The sequence below is a fragment of the Lepisma saccharinum genome, chromosome 4, assembly GCF_977018435.1.
Source record: "Lepisma saccharinum chromosome 4, izLepSacc3.1, whole genome shotgun sequence".
Classification (NCBI taxonomy): domain Eukaryota; kingdom Metazoa; phylum Arthropoda; class Insecta; order Zygentoma; family Lepismatidae; genus Lepisma; species Lepisma saccharinum.
This window is the reverse complement of record NC_139232.1, coordinates 82,279,288-82,293,373: the sequence shown is the minus strand read 5'-3', so window position 1 is coordinate 82,293,373 and position 14,086 is coordinate 82,279,288. Positions and strand designations below refer to the sequence as shown.

At 41.5% G+C, this 14,086-nt stretch overlaps 1 long non-coding RNA gene across 1 annotated transcript in view; it reads right to left on the bottom strand.

The window, feature by feature from the left end:
• Nucleotides 1-12,730, bottom strand: part of LOC145987239 (uncharacterized) — a 71,638-nt gene extending 58,908 nt beyond the window's left edge. The window contains exon 1 of the long non-coding RNA XR_014441636.1: nucleotides 12,604-12,730. This is a non-coding gene — a long non-coding RNA (uncharacterized LOC145987239). The remainder of the gene's footprint in view (nucleotides 1-12,603) is intronic.
• Between the last annotated feature and the right edge of the window lie 1,356 nt (nucleotides 12,731-14,086).

The following is a 14,086-nucleotide window of genomic DNA, read 5'->3' as shown; positions in this document are numbered from 1 at the left end:
CAGATTGCCATTTTTCTTAGTCTGCTGTTCGGGCTCTGGTAGTCGCTTTATAACATCCCAGGTGTTCATAGTATCACTTTGTCTGCTTTGATCAGGCTGTTTTCTGGATGACCTAGCCATTTGACCAGTAGCTTGTTGCCTTTTTTGAGGATGACTTTTTCTATGAGATATGTGTCAGGCTGTTTAGTTTTGCTAAGTTCTTCTTCATAGAATCGGCCTTTGAGGATTTCGTTGTGATGGTCTTTTATTATATATGTGTTACGGGTCCTAGGTATAACTTGAACCACTGTAAATAATTCAGTGCTCCAGTTTCTAGTAAGGCCTCTTTCGAATATGTGTTTATATTTACTAATCGTTACTTGATCACCTACCTTGTATTTAGGTCTTCTGGTTGTTGGCTGATATCTCGGATAGTAAACAGTGTTGAACAATCGCTGCTCGTCAGATTTGGTTACATCAGATGGCTTCTTATTAATTGTAGTGTGGACTGAGTTGTTATACTGATCTAGAAGTTCTGGTATCATAGCAACCCATTTATAATTACCTTGAAGCGTAAATTGCTTATACATATGACTTTTTAGGGTCCTGTTGAATCTTTCTACAATAGAGGCTTTGAGATCGCTGTAACTAGAGTAATGTCGTATTGACTGGCTCTTAACAAATTGTTGAAACACCAAATTACAGAATTCTTTACCGTTATCTGTTTGTAGATAGCGCGGTAATCTGCTACTCTGATTGATGATTGTCCTAAAAGCTTCTGTGACACATACTCCAGTCTTGGATTTGAGCGGAACAGCCCAGGCATAATTAGAAAATGTATCTATGACAGTAAGTAGATACTTGTAGCACTTGTTGATCTCAACCAAGTCAGCTTGCCACAGTGCCTTTTGTGACCACTGGCAGTAGCTTATAGTTACGTCTGGCTGGTCTGTATAGCTCGTCAACTATGGTTTGTCTAGACATAGTACTTAAACAAGAATATTGAAACTATGGGGTGTTCAGCAGCTAATACTACAGGATTTTCTAAATACAGCTTATCCCCTATTTGTATGTCAAACTCCAAAGAACCATTATTTACAGCATAGGCTGTTTATAGTGTTTCGGGGTCTGTAAAATCCTCTAACTACACACTGGTGATATTTGGTATGTTGTCAGCATTGGCTATTGATAAGGTAGGGTAGTGGTGAGCCTGCGGTTGTAAAAAGTATTTGATCTTGACCGGTTTGAGTGTGCCTCTCACGAAGAACTGGTAATAAAATTGTGCAGGGGACAACATATACAGTTTGCCACCTGGTGTAAACGGTGAATCGTATTCTTTGTTGGGGACACTGTACAATTCGGGGATTACTGTGTGCGTAGGATTCTCGATTAGGCCAGTTATTTCTTTTTCTGCTGTAAGCAATCTAATTATTACAGATTCAAGATGCTCGTTGATAGTCCTAACAATCTCGTCGTGGCCTGGTTTGATTCTTATGTCCACAGTAAATTTCTTGTTATGTTGCACAATCTCTTGAAGCTGCGTGGCAAAAACAGACAGAATACTTGCTTGCTTGGATTCCATGGTCCCTAGCTGTTGCTTGATGTTGGCTACAATTTGCTGTAGATTTTCAACAACTGCCAATTTTGAATTTTGGGCTGTAAGATCATCGACTTGGGTTCTGATATCTTCAAAGAGAGCATGCAGTTTGTTAATATGCTGATTGGTTGGAAGAGTAGCCACTGTCTGAGTAAGCTGTTTGATCTCTGTCTGAATATTCTTGATGTCTTCAGATTTCAATATGCGATGTACGGCTTTTTAAATATTTTTAAGTTCCTGTGATGTAGGCAGATTGGCCACCGTATTCTGCAGAAACTCAAGGGTCAATTTTACAGCATTTAATTCAGTAGGATAAGCTACACTACGCATAGCATCTTGGAGCAGGGCTATGTCTCCCTGAGTGGGTGTTGATTGTTGTAAAATTTCAAGCTTTGTTAGAATATCATCGATCAAGTGATGAAAATCGGATCGCTCGGATTCGGTGTTGAGGTTTTCAAGTTTGGTAATTTGTTGTGGGACACTGGCAAGGGTGTCTACGATACCAAGTACACGGGACTCCAGAGTTTTTTGTACATTTGTCAGATCGTTGCGTACTGCTGCTATGGTACCCTCAAGATGACTTATGGTACTCTGAATTTTGCCAAAATCCTCGTATGTCTCTAGTTGTAGCTTGATGTTGGCAACACTACGAGTAATAGCACTCAGAGCATCCGAAGATGGTAGGCTGTTCATAAAATTTTCTAGTGTCTCAATTTTTTCTTTGACCTCGGCTATGGCATTGTTTAAGGGGTCCAGATTAGGTATCTGTAGTGATTGAATCTGTTCCTTTAAAGTAGAAATCACTAGATCGAAATCATCTTGGGACTTTATGCTTTTGACAATTGTTTGGAGCTGTGTCTGGACACTACCAATCTGCTCTTCTAGTTGCTGTTTCAGTTGCTCAGAGTTGGTAGCCTGAGTCTTAAATTTGGCTTGAAGAGCTGCTATGGCCTCCTCTAAACTCTGAAAATTATCGAGTGTAGCCAAGTCAGTGTATTTCTGGAGCAACAATTTGAGTTCTGAGTCGATTTTAAGAAGAGGGTCCATGCATTGTGATTGTAAATTGGTAATCTCGAGTTGAAGACTGGTATTGAGTGTGGTTTGCAGAGCTTGTAAATCACTTCTTAATTTTTTGACTCTGAGGTCAAGCATCAGACTCTCATCGCTGTGATCTTCGCGCCTTGTATGGCCAAATATATCGTTAGGCATTGTGTTGTTTAGCGGTTATTTATTATAGAGTATCTGATTCTAAATTCTGTAAAAAGAGGTATAAGCTTGTCTTAGTGTCCCAGAACCTCAATATATAAACAGTCACCGGCAGAGACAGTATATACAGTGCCAGAAACCATATTTGAGTGCTTAATCCTGTAAATATTTCTGCCTACTGAAACCTTGACATTACTCTCGGGGTTGTAATAAATTGTAATTGACCACCTACAGGTAACTGGTAGTAGTTTAAGTTGTTGTTAAATATGTATAATGTTTTACCTATATTAACATCAACATCTGTAAGTATGCTATTGAGATGAATAATTAACAAAACCACTTAGTTTAGATAGCATAGACTGTATATCAGGAGAGGGTGCTGATGTTGGCAGGTCCATAACAGCCTGTTTTTTGAACTGAAATAAGTTCATAGGCATGTTTATTTATTGCAAACAATGCTCTGTGATTTGGCATCGATTGCCACTTATCAAGTCACAATGACCCCATGGTAGAGTATGTATACCGCATGATAAAACGCATCTCTTATCGACATGTGGGTCCAGAGCCACTTTTCTTACAATATTTGTAGTCAACAAGTGATCCACACTCTGGATTCTGCATTCTGATGTTCTGATTGTGCTACATGATTTGAGACAGTCTTCGTAATCTTCAAATCTGAGCTCTTTGTCTACAGTTACTCTACCAACGCACTTGGCTTTTTTTAGTAACAGCACCACTGGATGTTGCAAAGCTGTACATCTTGGCCCTTAACCCAGCAAATGCTACAATAACATCGCCAAGTGTCTCGTCTTTTAACTTGCCAGGCACCTTTTTGTTGTGTGGTTGAATATTCAGATGGCCAGGCAATTCGCTGGTATCGAAATATTCATGCAATGCAGGCTGTGCTATATCTTGATAGACTACATCTGTCTGAATATCAAAAATAAAGCTATCCGTGTCCATATACATCAGTCTTATACGATCACCATAAAAAGGCTTCAGCACATCGTAATAAAGCTCCAGCATGTGTAATTTGGCCAATTCTAATATTACAGCCCTTACATGAATAGGCTTATCAAACTTTATCTTTGTTTTATTCATGTTAAAGAGCGCCAGAATATCGTCATAATTTCTTCTATAATTGAAGTTGGGCTTTGCTATCAATTTTTTGCTCATGCTGGGGTCAGTAATTAATTTAACATCAGTATGTTTTCTGACATTTTCTATGGTTTTGCCATACACTGAATTTACCATCAATTTAAACAAAGTTTTATCAAATTGGCTCATTGCAGATGTTCGAAGCTCTGTGTTTGTATCAATATATGGCTTCAACCATCTTGAGTGCCTGAACCTCAAAACTTTGCCAACTTTGGTCACTTGAACACCATGACGCATCAGGAACTGGAGGTTCTTGTAGTATATGCAATAACCCCGTTTTGGCTCTAGAGTCATCATTAGCTTCTTCTGTTTAGAGCCAGGCGGACACTGGAACTCAGCAATGGGCGGCAGATCAGAAAACTGGCTGTGCAAATTATCAGGAATTGACAGATCGACCTCTAAGAACAGGCCATAGTCACTGTGATCAAAGTCTTGAAGATCCTCAATGTTGAAATCTTCGACCCACTCAAGCCCTGCATATGGCAGTTTTTTCATCATGGCATAACCATACAGGCTGTTGGCATCCACATAAAATATATAGTTTGATGGTTGCACAGAATCATATTCGGAAACACACTTGTTGTTGGCTCTGGCATATCTTTGAGAACATTGTACCATGCCCCCTTGTATACATTGTTCGATGAACAGATACATGTCCTGGTCCTGGAGCAGATCCAATTGTATTTTAGTGTTCAGAAACATCGCAGACCATGCTAGACCTGGAGCACTGTAATAATAGACCGGGTCAAGGTAATAATTTTGTATTGAAGATGCTCTAAATGCTTCAAGTACATCGGCTAAGAGCGTCACATCGAGTGCCAAATAGCATTTATGATAATCACCAAGATTCTGACAATTTAAGTTGGTCCACATCAACTGGGCATGGCAATGATCATCATCACTAATTCCTGATGCTCTGAGCTTGCTGTAAAACTCTTATTGCGGTGGCAGAGCATGCTCGTCAAATTTGGAAAAATCGGTAACATAGTCGTATGGGTATACACCCTTACGCCTAATCAATTTCAGGTCCAAATTTGGAAACGTGTCAGACGTTATGTTGAATTGGGCATCAGATAATTGACTGGCCAGAGTGGCAAGGTTAGCCGACAGAAATCTATATGAATCTAGAAATCTTAGGTATATGGGCCTGCCATTAACACTGATTATTTTGCTAATAGCTATATATTTTTCGTCATTTTGTGCTAAAATATTTAAATCCTGCTTCTTAAAGCCTTCGTATCTGATCATATGATGAAAATCATAATTAGATGCACAGTGGCAAAATATCGGGACAAATTTTGGTCTCTGGATCTTAATATTACAGCTACTACACAAAGCCTGTTTATATCGACCGTCCGTATGGCGATAATGACGCACCTTGATATTTGTATCCGAAAATTCAGAATTTCATGCCGGGCATTTTTCTGTACTGTTGAAATCTTCGATTTGATCCTCTGTTAAAGGTAGCATAGGTTCTGATTTTAACAAAATATTGAGGGCTATCCGACGGCACTAATTTTCTATTTTACGTGCAAATTTTTTAACAGCATCTGGTCCCCGTTATAAGTATGATTTACTAACAAAACCATTCTGTACAACCACATAACAAAAACTAGAACGTTCATGTAGCTGATACTTGAAGACTCTTCGGTATATTGGCTGCAGAATGCAAGCGGTTTTAGATTTGATTCAAAATCACAGACTATATATGCTGGGTGCCGCAACAAGGCTTCAAATTTTTTGAATTTGGCATTTTCGTTTGGTTTAGGCATAGCCATATGAACAGGTTTATGATTGCCACAGTATATTAAATGTTCAGCAAACTTGTTTTTAGCAATTTCGGTATTCTCTTCATCAACACCATTTACTATTTTTTGACCATCAAACACAGTCAAACATCTTCGACACAACTTGTATATTCTATTGGATTTGCCTACTTGTTTTCTGGCTAAAGCCTGAAGATTGCGTATCAGAGTGTAATGGTAAGAACCGTCTCTATTAATTAAGAGCAGACCGATCGGGACAGCAGAGTCATCATCAAGTTTGCTGATTCTAAGAGGTTCTATCAAGCAATCGCCACGAGCAGCAGAAAACACATTAATAGATAATGGTCGGCCTTTGCTATCTCTGACCTTTTTTTTCTTTCAAATTTATCGATATTCTGGACAAACATTGGATATTTTAAGCCATCCATAGCATCATCAAAATCATGTTCGTGCTGTTTATAATGACTTATTCGCTGTGGATTATTTAAAACTGGAAACAAAGCAGCCAAAATACACCACAAAAAGCATTTCTGGTCGGTATTTTCTACGTTAACTACGACTTTTTTTGTTTTTGATATTGTCAGGTAACGGCAGATATGCAGAACCTTGTAGAGGTCTGAATTCAGAAATATTAACATAGAGCCTGTGTGGAGATCCACAAAGATTCCACCCTGATTCTTTAGCAGCAAACTCAGAATGTTTCATAAGCAATTGGTCTATCAACCTGCTGAGTATTTCGTCTAAGTTTGTATTTGAGTATACAGGTAGATTTTTTGTTATGTGGGGCTGTATAAATTGTGTACTGTTTGGTTTCTTATATTCAGTATACAATTTGAGGGATAGCTTGTAAGAGCCGTTTTGTGCGTTTAGAATAGCCTGCACATCAAAATTTACACTATTCAAAAAAATCTTAATATCACATTTTGGCTCTGATACGAAACGGTAATCCCTTAGTTGACCATTAAAACTACTATCAATGGGTGCTTTGCGTGGCTACTTTGCTGGTCTAGTGTTATCAGATGTAACAAGCTTTCCCTTAGACCAGAAAAAGATGTAGATGGCTGTAGGGACGATATAGATACCTGTGCGGAACAAGCGCCTGTATGCCTATTGAAGTATGCCATGCTAAATTTTCTATGGCATTTTGGGCATATTTTAGTGGGCATTTTCTCAGGATCACAATTACGTTGGTGCTTAGCCCAATTAGGGCTAGATATATTCTTATTGCATTGATTACAATATTTTTGATTTGGCATTTTTCGTCGTATGTATTTATATACAATATCTTGGGGTCCAAATCAAAATTATATACTTAATACAAAATATCAGTTTGGTTCAGCAGTATGTTTTGTATGCTTTGTATGTATACTTAGTGTGTTACTATTTTTGGTTTTTGGTATTTATATATAATTTCTTGGGGCTGAAATCAAAAACTATATACTTAATAAAACTATTAACTTAATAAAACTATACAGGGTGATTCTGAAGGTATAGTACAAACGAAAACCACAGATACCTCCCATGAAATAGAGACGAAAGTTCCCCTTCCACTTTGCCATGGATGCCTCCGTGAGGAGCTAGACAACGCCGAAAACGTGTGAAAATGAACTTCACACCTCTGTCCAGCCAGTACCAGTGAAGATAGAAAGGCGGAACAAACGAAGTCAAAAGGAACACCTTAGTCGCCCATCCGAAAAACACTAGGCGGCATCTGCGCAACGCATGCGCATGGGGTTCCACAAAGGAAATAGGAGTGTCCAGCAAGACAAGTGAAGGGAAAGGGTAGCGATCGACAACGGTAGGGACAAAAGAAGCTATGAAGCATGAAGTAACAATTGCACAGCGGGAAACGAACACCATGACTGAAGCAGTGCAGTCGAGAAAAGTAGTGCGGGGTTGCAGAACCACGGGAGGACGACGTAGGATGTAAAAACACACCGAGAATGCAAGCAAAGTGGTCCGTGACACTCGACAGGCAACAGACGCGTACATGGTTCGGGGCAGAAATGGCGCGCTGGCGGTGCAGCGCAAGGGGAGTCCCCAAAACACAGTGGGGAGACACCGCAGCAAGAACAAAGCACGGTTCAACAAAAGAGAAAGAGGACCTGACGGGGAATGGTACCTGCCAAGGAGACAACAAATGCAGGACGAGGGGATGTCACACAGAGGTCGTGCGCCAGCAGGACAAACACAGCAACTACGGGCACAGGAGGTTATTGCTAATGAAAGGTGCACGTACAGATAGGACCACGTACCCCGTACTGACGTTGTAACAAACGTCGTGATGGGGCCCAATCAGCCTCTTAGAAATGAAGCCGGAGGCACATCGCTGGGTGGGAGCGGGCGAAAGGCTGCTGGAGTGTCGTACGGACCCCACCACTCCGTACGGTGGACGACACTAATGGACGAGGTCGGAATGTTTCCATCCCGATCACCAGGTCCAACGTTCCCAGACCTGACGCGGCTGCTTGCTTCCGAGCGCAACCCCAGCCGAACAACTCGAGTCCCTCCTCGGCCGCAGCCTTCCGCTCCGAAACCAAGCGTGGCCTCACACCACCGCAGCCGCACACTGCCGCGTGGGTGTGAGACCGGGCCGACCAAGGCTGGACAGATAAACTGCGTGGGACAATCGTGTAATGAAGCTACATGGGGGTATGCATGTCTGTTCAACTGCTGGGTTACCCCACATTGGTGTACACAAACACCACACGATCGTACGTAGTGCTCCCCGTCGGCTCGAGCAAGACGGACGAAGTACGTGTTGTGGGTGAATGGGGCAAGAATGAAGAACGCTACATGTGTTCCACGATGACAAGGCCCCAGAGTACATGGCCCCACCTGACGGCAGTGGTCACATAGTGAAGAGCACAGGCACGGGTGGCTCAGGAACGTCAGCTGATTGTACCACAGCGCCGTGCGGCCGTGTGGGCTGATTGGAAGTGCAGCGTCAGGGAGCGTGTCAGTGAAAGAGTCGGTGCGGTTGTGGTGTGCTTGACGTACGACAATTGAGTACGTTGTTTCGAAGCCGTTGTGACCAGTGTGTGTGTGTGTGTGCCACCTGTGCACTGCAGTACAGTATTCCATAATTGGCACTATCCTCACCGTACCATGGAACGCAACACAATTGTAGAACTGAGGGACATGCATTTTGTCTACGGCCTTGCAGATGGCAATGGCCGAGCAGCTGCATGCCTTTATCTCGGACGGTATCCGGAAAGGCGACAACCCAACAGCAGGTTGTTTTCGAACGTGCACCGTACCCTTGGTGAATCGGGTGTGTTACGTGCAGGCCATCATGTCGGTCACCCAAGACATGTGCGCACCGCGGCGGTCGAGGAGGACGTACTTGCTCGCGTGGACGACACACCGTCCACTAGCACCCGTAGCATTGCACGTGCAGTGGGAGTATCACAGTCGACAGTGTGGCGTGTCCTTCATGATGATCTGCTGTATCCTTATCATCCACAGCGAGTCCACGCGTTGCAGGCTGGGGATTACCCACGACGTGTGGAATTCTGTCAACGACTGTTGCAGTTTTGTACCGACGATCCCCGTTTTTTGCGCCATGTGCTTTTCACGGACGAGGCAACATTCACCCGTGAGGGCATCTTCAATTGCCGAAACAGCCATGTGTGGGATTATGAAAATCCACATGCAGCAGTCGAGGTGCACCATCAGACACAGTTTGCAGTGAACATCTGGGCAGGTATCATCGATGAACAGATTATCGGTCCTTACCTGCTGCCACCACGTTTAAATGGCCGCCTCTATCGCACCTTTCTTGCATCAGTCCTTCCAGAGCTGCTAGAAGATGTACCCTTCAACGTGCGACATCGTATGTGGTTTCAATTGGATGGAGCGCCTGCACATTTTAATGTTACAGTGCGAACCCTTTTGCACCGTACCTACCCACAGCGCTGGATCGGCAGAGAGGGCCCCGTCCCCTGGCCCGCCCGTTCGCCCGTTCGCCTGACCTCACACCAATGGATTTCTTCTTGTGGGGCCATGTGAAAACACTCGTCTACGAGACCCCGGTGCCTGACAAGGAAACATTGGTAGCGCGGATACTTGCAGCATGGGCCGAGATGTGTATCATGCCAGGGATTTTTGATAGGGTTCGCCACAATTTCGTGCGACGCTGCAATGCCGGCATTGAATGTGGTAGTCGTCAATTTGAGCAACTTTTGTAACAACGTCAGTCCGGGGTACGACTACGTACTACGTACTATTCCTATCTGTAAGTGCACTTTTGCGTGGCATAAACCTCCTGTGCCCGTAGTTGCTGTGTTTGTCCTGCTGGCGCACGACCTCTGTGTGACATCCCCTCGGTGCTGCTACGGGGAATCCCTCGTCCCGCATTTGTTGTCTCCTTGACAGGTACCATTCCCCTTCCGGTCCTCTTTCTCTTTTGTTGAACCGTGCTTTGTTCTTGCTGCGGTGTCTCCCCACTGTGTTTGGGGACTCCCCACGCGCTGCATGTGTTTTTTTCCCGCTGTGCAATTGTTACTTCATGCTTCATTGCTTCTTTTGTCCCTACCGTTGTCGATCGCTACCCTTTCCCTTCACTTGTCTTGCGGGACACTCCTATTTCCTTTGTGGAACCCCATGCGCATGCGTTGCGCAGATGCCGCCTAGTGTTTTTCGGATGGGCGATTTGGTGTTCCTTTTGACTTCGTTTGTTCCGCCTTTCTATCTTCACTGGTACTGGCTGTACAGAGGTGTGAAGTTCATTTTCACACGTTTTCGGCGTTGTCTAGCTCCTCACGGAGGCATCTCTCGGCAAAGTGGAAGGGGATCTTTCGTCTCTATTTCATGGGAGGTATCTGTGGTTTTCGTTTGTACTATACCTTTAGAATCAACCTGTATACTTAAAAAAAACTGGAAAAAAAAACCGTAGGTGTCTGACTAACTATGATAGGTCGTAAAACTAATAACCTACTACCACAAAAATATGACATGCAGAATAAACTTTGATCAACAGAAGCAATGACCTAAAGCCACAAATTCGTGTCCGCACAGGCATGTCGTGTACATAAAGGAGCAATGACCTATCGCCACAGAGGCATGTTAAGTAGAGGAATCAATAACCTAGCGCATGTCATACAGAAGCAACGACCTGAAGAAGCCTACTGCGTGTCGAGCAACGACCTACCACCACAAAGGTATGTCGTGTACGTATAGAAGCAATGACCTAATGCCCCAAATGCGTGTTATGTAGTAGAAACCACATTCATCTTGTATAAAACTTAGATTAAGAGCATCAGCTTAGAAACTTATATACATATAGAAACATAGAGTGTGTAGTAGGATTTTACTATGAACAATATATATAGATATTATTCAAGTATAACAAATTGGGATAGATATAAATTAGTGTATCTGCCTGACTCTAAATATGAGTGGATTATAACAGACAATCTGGTTGTGTCAAATATCAGATTACTTTATACAAAATATAGGCCTTTCGTTCAGAAATACCAGAAATACATTTAATATGAATAATAAGAATTTTTGTATATCAAATCAAACAGACCTGTAGTCAAGTCTATACGAGTCTTTTCTAAATCAACTCAGAGGGGGTTCAAGAATATGGTCATAAGCATGTGGGCGAAGATAGTTAACAACACGTCCATACTCTTCAACCACTCTCACAATACTGACTGATCTGTAATGCAAAAACTCTTTAAGTAACCTAAGCGCGGACCGCGTTGAAAACATCTGAAACAGTGAGCCAATCAGAAGACACGACATCATCGTATTACGTCATAACCAACCAATCAGAAGACACCACATCATTGCATTACGTCATAACCAACCAAACCGAAGACACCAGATCATCGTATTACGTCATAACCAACCAATCAGAAGACACCACATCATCGCATTACGTCATAACTAACCAATCAGAAGACACCACCTCATCGCATTACGTCATAACCAACCAATCAGAAAACAGCACGTTAGATACAGGTCATCATAATATTGCCTAATAATTTGTTGCTTAATATTGCATAATAATTTGTTGTGCAACATGATGCAATAGAAGTAGACCAGAAGTAGACCAGAAGTAAACTTGTGTATGTGTGTATGTATGTGTGTGTTTGTGTGTATCTAGCTAATAAGATTAAACTTTACAGAATATTACACTAAAAGCAATAAGCTCATATGAGCATCTGGGCCTAGTTTTAAGTGTCGCCAAAACAATGCCAAGAGGGGCATATTTTTTACGATCCTATGGACAACAATCTGTCAGATGCAGCTTTTGTACGTGTAGCCAAATCAATCTGAGGGGGGTCATACTTTTCACGGGAAATCCCCGAGGGCTTTTTTACTAAATTCTTGGATTCGACAGAGTAGCACACTGTAGGCAATAAGCTTATATAAGCATCTTTACCTAGTTTTAAGTGTAGCCAAAACCAATCTGAGGGGGGGTCATACTTTTGTGTTCCAGTAATATCGCATTTTATACTACTCCAATTGCCAGAAAACACTAAAATCAAAACTATAGCAACGCTTAAGTATTGACGTTCTCCTAAATGCTAATGCAGATTTGCGGAAAGAAGAGGAGTCATTGTTCTTGGAGATCTTTGAGAAGGTTGAAATGTCGATTAGTGGAGTCAACCAGCTTGTCCCCTTAGGACAAAGTAGAGGACAAGTATAATTCCTCTTCGTTGTGGCGGGGTTGTGGGTGGGTAGGCGAACTATTGTACGTCCGTTCACCTCTCTGGTGTCATCAATGCTTATGTTTTAGTATTCTGTGTGATTTTAGTGTGCATAAAGATCTCCACATAACCTACCTAGGAGCAATACAAAACTATCCTCCTCCATGAAATAGTTGTAATAAGTAGCAAAATTTTGTTCATGATTCAAAAATGAAATAAATTTTCTCTTACTTACCGACCACTATCGTCAGCTTAATAAGCAATATTCTAGAAGAAAAACTTTTGATTTGTATCGAATGAACGACCTGTTTTTATAGAAAATGAAAGCGCATCAAATGCAAATCTTGTGTCTAATCAATTTCTCAAGGGATACAAAATAGTAATAATAAATAGTTCCTTTAATATTGCATGACTTAACTAGAGCTTTTAATTTGATTAACCGTGGAATATTGAATTCTAAATTTCTAACACTATAACGTAAGATGTAATGCAATTAAAATAAGTAAACTATGCTCTTTACACAGAATGAAGTGAGCTCAAAATTGTCACGAAACAGTAGAAATGATAAGAAATCGAGAATCCATACGGGATTAATTAAGCCACGACTCTTTAAAGGATCACTAATTGGGTTACACACCCACGCACAAGCACACTATATAAATGTGAGTATTAGATTTTATTGAATTCATGCTATATAATGATTAATAATTATCAGAAAGATTTCATACTTGCATTAGTCTTGCACTTTGTGTTTTATCTTTATTTTGTACATGCTTCTGTAAGGCACGCGAGGTCCCGGGTTCGATACTCGGTGTAGGCACATAGTGATTCGGATCCCACATAAAACTATAGATCCAGTCCCCATTAGCCTTACTGTGCATAAAATGGACTTAAAACACCAAATCAATCAATCAATCATGTTAGGCACGTACTCAGGACTTTTTTATGGGGAGGGGCTAGATCCGAAAATGTGGAACAAAGAGAAGGTCAGGAACGCTGTGAGGTTGATTAAATTAGGTTATTTTGCTTTGGTTTTCTGACAAGTTTATCTTATCGCGACTATAAGAATGAGCAAAGATGATGAAGGAACACAAAGAACACCTATGCCCAGGATAGGATTCAAACCCGGAACCCCTGGAGTCTTAGCGCGCTGTGCTAACCACTCCTCCACGATGGTCGGTGGAATTCTGTTGGAGTATTAGTATTAGATGTAACTGCCAATGCCATGGTAATATTACAGCCAGAGCTAAGCGTACAATTGAATTGAATTGAATTGAATTGAAAAGTATTTTTATTTACTAGAGAGCGAGATTCAGCCTTGGGCTGCTCTACCACCTAACTATGGTGAATAAAAGTTACAACACATATATTTATAATACTGAAATCAAATATATAACAGAACATGAATGAATTTGACATAAATGAAAGATAATAAAAATATAAGAATACAATGACAGATACATTAACACACACACCCGCACACACATACACGCGTGTACATACGCAATTTCCAAATCGATACTAAAATATCATGCACACAGGTTGAAATATTAGTTGTGTCAGATAAGTGTTTGCAAAATACATGGTTTTACTTTACTTGTTTCCTGTTGCTTAGCCGTACGAGCTAATGCTCAATTCTTGTCTTTGCAATAAAAATAATACGACTTGTTCTTTGAAGTTTTTGGGTGTTCTAGCAAAAGAAGCATAATCGGGAAGAG